Consider the following 8820-nt stretch of genomic DNA (forward strand, 5'->3'; position numbering starts at 1 on the left):
GTCGTACGATGGATGGAACAATACACCAGACAGACAGGAGACGACACCTGGATACGAGATGCACGAGGCGTATATGTCGTACGGTGAATGGAACAATACACCAGACAGAGACAAGTCAGCTGCTGTATATGAGCCGCATGCTGGATGGAGCAGGGGACAAGACAGAGCTGAGGCAGCTCCTGGATACAGGTCACATGAGGAGCGTGTGCTGGATGATGAATGGAGCGGGGCACAAGACAGACCTGACTCGGCTCCTGTGTACGAGCTGCATGCTGGATGGAACAAGTTGCAAGCTGGACGCAATGAAGCAGCTGGTGGGTGGAAAGAGTCGGCTGCTGGCTATGCCCCAGCTCCCAGATACCTGTCACCTCATGAGTGGAACAGGTCAGCAGCCAGCTGCACCAAGGGGGCTGACAGGAGCAGTGAGCTGGCTGCTGGCTGGAACAAGCCAATTGCGGATGGGAAGAGTCGACCCCCAAGTGAAACGAGGGGGCTCCCAGGTGGAAGGAGGCTGCTCCTGGGTAAATCAAAGACGAGACAGTCAGATGGAATGGACAAGCTCCTGGATGGAATGAAGAAGCTCCTGGACGGAACCAAGAAGCTCTTGTGTAGACGGAGCGAGCTCCAAGGAGGAACAAGTCCAGTCCCATCAGGAGAATCTCAGCTCTTCTCTGAAGGAGCTAGTCGGCTCCTCCCGGAAATAATCCGCTGGCCGCAGGCTGAAATGAATCGGTTACAAGGCAGAACAAGTCAGGTATTGCATGCAACCAGTCAGCTCCCAGATGTCACCGGTCGACTGCAGGATGAAACGATACAGATACAGCCGCTCACAGATACAGCCAATCCGCTTCTGAGTGCAAGACACAGCCTGCTACATGGAACAAGTCAGTGCCCAAACGTAATCGGTCAGCCCCAGGGGGGAGTAAGTCGGCTCCCACACATAACTAGTCATCTCCTAGGCAGAACAAGCAGGTTCCCAGTCAAAAGCCACCTTGGTGTCCAGTCCTCTGATTCCACCTGTTCCCATAACCCCTTTATCACCAGGCTGGGGAGAATGCTGTGAACGCCAGGATCCACTGGGAGGGAGGTTTCCAGAGGCCGCTGGCAGAGCAGGCAAGGGGCTGTTCAGTAAAGACTGGGACCAGAGCTCTCAGCATCAGTCTCTTTATTATTCACTGAGAAGCCAGCTAAACAGGACCTGCTTCGACAGGGATGGGAACACTGCTTTGAGGGCCCAGGGCCTCAGGCAATTGTATCGGGGGCCGCAGGGAGCTGCGGGGCTCAACATTGCTGCTGTTTCATCGAGTCCTGCTCGCTGCTCACATACTAAGGTGACGGGGGCGTATAAGAGCCCAGAGAGCCCCTGGCTCCCCCGGTGCTGTCAGGAGGTTGCAGCCCCTACTGCTGTGGCTCGGGGCTCTGGTTGGGCTCTCTTTGAGGGGTGCCCAGGGCACAGAGATGCCCACTGAAAGGGGGGAATCGTGCACAATGCAGCAGGGGAAGGAGGGAGGGAAACTTGGCCTGGCTGGGCTGAGGGAGGGGGTGTGATGGAGTAGGGACTGTCTGTGTGGGGAACGGGAAAGCAGGGGATGTCTGTAGGTGAGGGACAGGTGGTCAGCCTGTAACCCGAGCCCGGCAGGGGGGAGGGGGGCTGCTCCTGGGCGGAGGAGAAGGGAACAAAGGATTCGGCTGGGGGGAGAAAAGGCAGGACAGTTTGGGTTTGGGGCTGTGGGGCGGAATTCAGGGTATCCTAGCTGGGATCCAAGCACCCTGAACCCCCAGAAGGACTCAGTGGAGGGGTCCTGACTGTGCCTGCAAGCTCTGCTGTAACCTGTGTTCCTGTTGTCCCCCCAAACCTTCTGTTTTACTGGCTGGATAAAAGTCACTGTGGGTTCCCAGGGAAGAGGGGTGCTAGGGCTGGAAACCCCCAGACTTCCGTACAAGCGCCATAGCCGGCCCCATCACTGAACTGTGCAAAAAGGGGAAGCCAGACAAGGTGATCTGACCGAACCGCTGCCAGGAGCGCTTTCCGGGCTGGCTGAAGGAGGGCTTGGTCAGTGGCCCAGTTCTGGCGACCATGATTCTTGACAAACCCTTTTATGGTGTTCACGACGCCTCAGACACTGGGACTGGGGCCGGGTGTTAATGCAGAGATATGAAAAGGGAGAGACAACATCCTCTGTGTACCTGAGCAGAGCTCGCTACCCCAAGAGCAACCAACTACGCCGCTATGTGGAGAAGGAATGCCTGGCCATGGTGTGGGCCCCTTAAGAAGCTAGAGCACTATCTCTGTTGGGCGACATTTCCACTTGTATTGCCCGGACCACTCTCCTGACCTCGGCTGCACCACGATGGGAAAGCCGAGCCCAACGCCAAGCTCCTCCGAGGTGCGTAGGCCTGCCTCCTGCAGGCACTATGACATGGGACGTGGTTCCATGTTGATAGGCGGGGAAGTTGCCCCCCCCAAAACACCTGATAGCGGACGCGTTTGTCCCCGGAGAAGGGGGCCCGAAACTCCCAGGTCACTGGCAGAGTGGAACCCCGCTCAGTTCAGTTACGAAGGGAGAGGTCGTCCGAAGGGAGTAGGGGGCTGTCGGTGTGCCCTGGGAACGGGGGAAGCCAGGGGATGTCTTTAGGTGAGGGAACAAGGATGCTTTAAGCCTGTTAACCCGAGTCCGGCAGGGGGAGGGGATGAGCACACTTTGCGGAGGAAATAGTGGGACCAAAGAGATTCGATACCGGCAGGAGGAGGGGCAGGAGCAGTTTGGGTTTGGGGCTTGAGGCAGCGAATTCAGGAAATCCTAGCTGGGATCCGAGGAGCAACCTGGAACCCCCAGAAGGACTGGATGGAGGAGTCTCTGACTTGTGCCTGCAAGCTCTGCTTGTAACCTGTGTTTCCTGTTGTCCAAATAAAACCTTCTGTTTTTAATGGCTGTGATAAAAGTCTACTTGGTGGTCCAAGCAGAGGTGAGAAGTGGCTTGGAACCCCCCGACTCCGTAACAGATGGGCATGGACACAAATTTTCTAATTTAAAAAGTAAACAACACATACCAGCCCAGATGGTCCTGACAGTAGCCTTGGGTTCTCCCCCACCAGACACTAACTCTTACCCTAGGACCAGTTCCTCCCTCCCAGCAACTGCCTCTGCCTCTTCCCATGGCACTCATCTTGGCCCCGGAAACTCTGGAGTGGCAGCAGGTAACGCTGCCGTTCTCTCGGCCCCTGAAAGGCCCGGTATACCCTGTTACACTCACTACAGACAGAAGAGTGGAAGGGTGGCCAAATGTCATATCCATTCATTTAAAAAGGCTCTCGTAAATGACCTTGTGAAAGCCTTACTCTATATCTGCCAATTGGTTGAACTGATAATTAATAACAGAATAAATCTGGAAGATCATAATATGCAGAATATTATCTATTTCTCCTAGAACTGGAAGGGATCTCGAAAGGTCATTGAGTCCAGCCCCTGCCTTCCACTAGCAGGACCAAGTACTGATTTTTGCCCCAGATCCTTAGGGATGGCCCCCTCAAGGATTTGAAACTCACAACCTGATTTCATAGGTCTAACCAGCCTTGGATCTGCAAGGGAAAGTTGTGTCTTGTTAGTCTCTTAAGAATTCTTTGAATTGTGCCAATAAAGTGAGCTAAAGCAGACCAGCTGTGGTATGTCTATATAGACTTCCAAAAGCCTTTTGGCAATGGTCTGCACAACTTCCACTACTAAAGAAGCAAAGTCCTCAGTGGGGGTGAGAGGCAAAGTATCGTTGTATAGATCAAAAACTGGCTAAGAGATGGAAACCAAAGAGTAAGATTGAATATGGTCAATTTTTCATCATGGCAGAAGTAACAGTGGGCTGCATAGTTTCATACGATGGTCCCTTATTTCATATATTTATTAATGATTGGGAAAGGGGGTGAGTAGCAAGTAGCAAATTTGCATGATGACAAAGTTATTTAGGTTAGTCTAAATCGGAGAGGGCTGTGAGGAACTTTCCGAATCTGAACAAGTTAGTGGAATGCGGACACACGTGCAGATGATATTTATGTTGACAAATGGGAAAAGTAATACACTGGAAGGAAAAAAATTAAACGACTCTACCTTTGCAGGAGTGTAGATGAGCTGTATCACCCAAGAAAGGAACTGGGACCATTAGGATAACGGGGTTTCAGTGGAGACCTCGCTCTCAGCGTGCAGATTGTGGTGTCAAAAAGAGGATGTTGAATACAAAAAAAGAAGGGGACGGAATAGTACAGAAAATATTAACGAAGGCTTTTCATATAACTACAGTGATACCGCCTCTTCTGGGTCCCATTGTCCCCAACCTCACGCTGGGATGCTGTAAAGCTGAGAGGAGCTCAGAAAGAGGCAGAGCCAGGTGGGCACTCAAGGACTCACCAGGCACCGTGACCTGATGATGGGAAAGATTGCCCTGGTGAAATGAAAGGATACAGCTCTGGTTACAACTGCGTTTCCATCTGCATGGCGTTCTTACAAGCTATTTCATTCCTAGAGCAATTAGTGTCCTGGGTGGCCCTCAGGAATGTGGGTTGCAGTGCAGGCAGACGGTTTTGCGCAGTCAGGCTAACGTACAATGCAGAACAAACAAGGGCAGAAGGGAAGAGAATTCACGTGTGGAGAAGCAGCACCTCTGGGTAACAGGAGGATTTGGCAATAAGGGGTTAAAACATCTTTTGCCAGTGTTGCCTTGTGGTTGATTTTTGTTATAACCATACTGCGGACCTCAAGTTGCCCAAGTGCATAGTCTTGACATCACAATCAGTCTCAGGGCAGCGCTCCGGCCATGCAGGGGCTGGGCTCTGCAGTGTGACGTTGTAACCAGGCGAGGTTGCGTGTGTGGCCTATGACCCAGCCAGCAGTCACAGGCTTCTTCCGACCACAGGGAGGTATTGGTGGAGCTGTACGCGTGAGGGCTGAGGTCCGGGGGAGGCTCAGTGGAGATGCGGTGGATGCTGTGAGGTTGGCAGTTGTCAGAGGCTGAGTGGCTAATGCAATTGGTGCAGAGCAGAGAGGGGAACAAAAGGCGATGTAGGAAAGAAGCACAAGGAGTCAGGAGCAAGGGGCTGTTTCTCCTGCACTCTGGGCCTTACTTACCCTACAGCCTACAGGGGCCTGGCCCACACGCTCTAGCGCTGCGGAAAAGGGCCCGAAACCTCAAGCCAACGGTTGAGACCTCAACAGCCGTCCTCACCCCAGCTAGGCGACTCCCCTGCCAGGAACAGGGTTAGGTCTGGCCTGTGGGCCTGAGGGCTACAGCTCCCCAGCACTCTGAATAACCTTAGTGTGAGGTGAGGGCTGGATCAGTCTCACCCAGAGAGGTGACAGTCTGTCGCTTGCCTTAGCCCAAGGAACCTGCTGCCATGGGACAATGGCCAGTCTGGCCCATGCGCGGCCAGGCTTGTCTGTGGTAGTTTGGAGTAGAGAAATTCTGAATCGGTTGAAGTGGAAGCAGCTGGGGTTCATCTGGCAGTAGGAACGGCTCAGCAGCTCAGGCCTTCGTGGGCATGATGGTGGGGAAGGAAGGAAGCCTTCTCCACGGCCACCAGAGCCAGGGCAGACACTTGTCTCTGAGCTGCCATTTGCCAGACTCAGGGGAAGACAACCATTGTCAGTTGCCATCTGCCATGGCTCATGGTATAACAAAGTGGCCTGGGAGGATTGGGAAGAAGGGTTGTCATGTGGGCAGTACACTGGCCTGGGAGACCCTGCATACATGCATGACCAATTCCACGGAGAACGGCTTTATCGCACAGCGTGACCAAGACAGACAAGGAAGCTAGGGCCCAACTGCTAGTCCCCAAAACCCCAAAAATGCATAGGCAGGAGGTACTCCACTTGGCCCATGAGTGCCCTGTACAGGCACCTAGGGAGAAAGAAAACCTTTGACTGCCTCATGGCTGGCTTCTACTGGCCTGGGGTGTCCAGGACGTTGCAGGCTACTGAGCGCCTTGCCCAGACTGCCAACTCTCAGGGATTAAGGGGGTCACACTAGCACCATTGCCCCTAGTAGAAACCCCCTTTGAGAGGACAGGGTTAGATCTAGCTGGCCCCTCAGAAAAGAGCTCGACAGGACATCAATATACATTGTAATAGTGGCTTATGCAACACATTATCCAGAAGCTGTTCTCTTGAGATCTGTCAGCGCAAGCACAATAGCAAGTGAGTTAACGAAACTCATTGCCAGGGTAGGCCTGCCATGGGAAATCTTGACCGACTAGGGACTCAACCTTACATTCAACCTGATGCAGGATATGTGTAGTCTTCTAAAGACAGCTGAGTTAAAAACATTGTCCTACCAGCCCCAGACTGATGGCTTAGTGGGACATTTTAATAAGTCCCTCAAGGCGATGTTGAAAAAGTTTGTTGTCACAGACCCCAAGCACTGGGATCACTGTTGCCTCTGTTACTACTTGTTATCCAGGAGGTTCCCCAAGCATCCATGGGTTTCCTCCCTTTCAGCTTGTTATATGGCAGGCAGCTCAGGGACATCCTCGATTTTTTACAGGAGTGCTGGGGAAGTCAAGGACCCTGAGCAGAAAAACCTAGTCCAATGCGTCTGTCAGTTGCAGAAGCAGCTGGAAAGGTGGGGGGCATTTGCCCATGAGAGCCTATAGGAGGCTCAGCATCATCACGCAGTGACAAACAACCATGAAGGCAAGTTAGGAGAGTTCAAGCTGAGGGACCAAGTTCTTCTGCTGTTGCCAAGCACAGAGTCCAAGCTACTGGCCCAATGGCAGAGACCTTTAGAGGTATTGCAACTTGTACCTCATAGTCAGCTGGGCCTACAGCACCCAGGCAAAAGAAAAGACACCCACATCTGCGATGCCAACCTACTGAAGGCCTGGCGTGAGAAGCAAGCCTTCTATCACCCCACTCTCCACTGACCCTGGACTGAGACCAGAGATTCCAACAACAGAGGCTTATAATGCTGTGAAATTAGGGGAGATGCTTGGGGCTGAACAAAAGGGCCCAGATGGATCAGCTGGTACAAGGACTCCCTCAGGTATTCTCTGCCCTCCTGGGGTGCACCCACTTGACATATCATTCCACAGAGACCTACCCTGGACAGAGGGTGAGGGAGATCCCTCAGCCCCTACCCCAGACGATGTGCGACACCATCAAGACTCAATCCAAGTAATGCTAGACTTGGCTGTGGTGGAGGAGTCCCACAGTGAATGGCCATTCCCATCCTGCAACCACCTCCCCAGTGGTCTCTATTTTGAGGATAATTATTGTTTAACAGTACTGTGCTAGCACCTAAGAGCCCCAGTCATGGATCAGGGTCCCTTTGTGCTAGGAGCTGGACAAACACACAACAAAAAGATGGTCCCTACCTGGAAGAGCTTGCAACATAGGGTTATTGGCGTTGAGTTCACCCTCTTCCTGCAGACACTGGCTAAGGCTTTAACTGCACCACGGGAGTTAGAGGAGATGGACATTTAGAGCAAAGGCACCACACTCCTAGCAACCTTCCCAACAGCCCATATACACAGTGACCCAAAGGGAGGAGAGAATGGAGCCCTGCTGAGAGCCCTCGGGAGGAAAGCAACCAAGAGCACCCTATGGGATCAGATAGCAAAGCCACTCCGAAGCAGCCTCATCCACCGTCCCACCATCTGCAGGAGAGACAACATCACCTGGTAGTCAGCAGTATGGAAGGCAGATGATACATCTAATAGTATCAGCACTGAGACCTGACACTTGGATATTTTCTAGCGTCCACATTGCCTTGAACCTGCAGAGACTGGAGCTCTGTAAATAGCCCAGAAAGACTAGGAAGCAGTTGTGATGGAGGTGGGGTTGAATATTTATGAATATTGTCCATGAGCTGGTTTTTGGGATAAGTACTGCATAGCTATATTGGGGTACTGCAGCATTTGCAGTATGCACACACTGGTTTTGTAAAATGATTTGCTAGGAGGGCTGTTAGGGGAAAGCAGGAAGGCAAAACAATGGCTCCAGATAAGTGAACTGGTTGTGGTAGACAGGTCAGGGGCAGGATCAGCTTTATGAAGGGCAGGGCCTGATTTGAATACCTGGCGGTGGTCCGGGGCTTCAGCAGCGGGGGGTATGCCCTGGATCTTCCATGGCACTGAAGGACCTCTCTGCTGCCAAAATGCCGCCGAAGCTCCGGAGTGCCCCCCGCCCACCGCCAAAATGCTGCCAAAGACCTGGAGCGGACCCCCCACAGCCGCCGGAGGGGGAGGGGAGAGAAGACTCCTAAGACGCAGAACCTGATTCTGGGGAATCGGGGGAATTGGCTTAAAGCTGGCCCTGGTCAGGGGTCATTAAGAAAAGGCCTGAGCTATTAGCTGTGAATATCCTACTTGTTTGTGCTAAAATGGTGTTGGGTCGTCACTAGATAGAAATGATACAATTGTCAATAATAACGCCGAAAAGGCAAAAGTGTTCATTAAATACAGGTCTGTCTCATCTTATGCGGGGGTTCCGTTCCACGGTCAGCGCGTAAAGCGAAAACCACGTATAGTCAAATTCTTCTTCGAGTGGTTGCTCATATGAATTCCATTCAGGTGTGTGCGTGCCGCGTGCGCAGCCGTCGGAGAAACTTTTCTACCCTAGCAACACTCGGCGGGTCGGCTGGGCGCCCCCTGGAGTGGCGCCATCACGGCGCCGCATAAATAGCCCAGCCGACCCGGCCACCCTTCAGTTCCTTCTTACCGCCCGTGTCGGTCATTGGAACAGTGGAGTGCAGTTGCCTGACCTCCACATTCTTCCCTAGCTACTCGCTTATCGCTGTTCTTTGTTAGTTAATTGTTTCGTTTACATAGTTAATTAGTTA

General features: G+C 52.7%; 1 protein-coding gene across 1 annotated transcript in view; it reads left to right on the plus strand.

Moving 5' to 3' along the window:
• LOC116831562 (tubulin alpha-1D chain) overlaps nucleotides 1–8820 on the plus strand; it is a 118750-nt gene that overhangs the window by 26178 nt on the left and 83752 nt on the right. The gene's annotated exons all lie outside the window — the stretch shown is intronic.

Source organism: Chelonoidis abingdonii, chromosome 10, assembly GCF_003597395.2.
Source record: "Chelonoidis abingdonii isolate Lonesome George chromosome 10, CheloAbing_2.0, whole genome shotgun sequence".
Classification (NCBI taxonomy): domain Eukaryota; kingdom Metazoa; phylum Chordata; order Testudines; family Testudinidae; genus Chelonoidis; species Chelonoidis abingdonii.